The following is a 1,748-nucleotide window of genomic DNA, read 5'->3' on the forward strand; positions in this document are numbered from 1 at the left end:
TGCCTTCACCTTCTTGTTGGCGAGCTGCTCTGAGACCTGCCAGAGCTCTACAGATGCGCCCACCTCCATTGGATCCACAAGACTTTGCACACACCGGCCTGGGATCTTCCTGCATCCTGCAACATTGCATGTGGCTGCGTGAGTCTGAAGAGGGACTTATGGACTAGTATCAGATTATGGACTTTATTTGGTCAGATGCTTGCTTGATATATAATTACTAATTGATCTAAAGCTCTTTCTTACACATATATAAATGTCACTGCATTTGTTTCTCTTGTCAACCTGGTCTAACACAGTCTCAGGAACTTGCAGGGGCAGTTCCACCCTGTCCTGTATGGTTGCTATGAGTTGGCCTGGACTCAGTGACAGTGAATTTGGTTTGGCTTTGCCAAATGCTTGAGTTTTAAAATTTGATATTACAAGATTTCCCCATGAATTTTAAAATTAATTATTCTGGAGAGGTAGTACTTTATTTAAAGTTGTTGCCTGACATTTACTGAATGGCAACCATGTGCTAAGTCTTGAGTTTCTAATGAGGTTTATTTTAAAAGACGTACATTCTTTAAAATTCAAAACCTCAGCCAAAGTGTATAATTATTTACAGGAGGCTGGGGTGTGTATAGAAGCCCTGATGCTGTAGTGGTTATGTGTTGGGCTGTGATCCGCATGGTCAGCAGTTCAAAACCACCAGCAGCTCCTCAGGAGAATGACAGGGCTTGCTACTCCCATAGATATGGTATCCCTAACCCTATGAGTCAGCATTGACTTGATGGCAGTGAGTAAACCCATAGGGGTCTCTTTGAGTCACCAGTGAGTCTGATTTTGGTTTCTCAGGTTTCTGTTTCACATTTTGCATGCATTTACCCAGTCTTTATCTTTAGCTTCTCCACGTTACATAGCTAGAAACGGAATTCCAGAAAGTGAAGCAATTTGATCAACACCATAAAAGCAAAGACATAGTAGAGCCAAGCTGCAGAGGTAGATGTGCAGGCTGGAACAGAAGGAGGAGGAGGAGGAGGAATTACTATGGACGGAGTCCACCCTGACTCGTGTGTGCCTGAGCGGCACTGTTTCCAGATGCAGCTCCTCAGGCGCTGCAAACAGTTATAGACTTGATGCTAACCAAAGCTCAGAGGTCCTAATCCACCCAGAGGAGGTTGTTGTTCAGTTCTGTCGAGTTGGTTCCAGCCCCAGGAAACTACAGAAGGGAACACTGCCCAGTCCTGGGCCATCCTCACAATTGTTCTTGTGTTTGAGCCCCTCTATTGTCCCAAGCAGGATGGCCTTCTCCAGGGACTGGTCTTTTGTGACGATATGTGCAAAATATGTGAGGTTTTGAACCTCCGTGTTTGCCTCTAAGAAGCATTCTGACCGCACTTCCTCCGAGAGAGAGATTTGTTTGTTCCTTAGACGGTCCATGGCATTCTCGCTGTTCTTCCGCAGCACCGGATTTAAACACATCCACTCTTCTTCGTCTTCCGTGGAGGGTAGGCCTGATCTACTCCTGAAAACCCAGCCTTTGAAAACCCTGAGAAGCTTAGTTCTACTCTGATACTCATGGACTTGTCTTGAGTTGGAATAACTCAAACACCACTGGTAGAGGAGCTTCGAGGCCAGCTCTTTCACGGTTGGGCAGCCATCTGCCAGGATGAGTGGACTGGTGTTTGAAACAATCTGGGTTAGTGCTTCCCAGAGTGGGCAATACTGCCCCTAGAGGGCACTGGGACAACCCAGATGGCCTGCAGCAA

The sequence above is a fragment of the Echinops telfairi genome, unplaced genomic scaffold (genome assembly GCF_000313985.2).
Source record: "Echinops telfairi isolate 266 unplaced genomic scaffold, ASM31398v2 ScPeMD7_7468;HRSCAF=8506_0, whole genome shotgun sequence".
Taxonomy (NCBI): domain Eukaryota; kingdom Metazoa; phylum Chordata; class Mammalia; order Afrosoricida; family Tenrecidae; genus Echinops; species Echinops telfairi.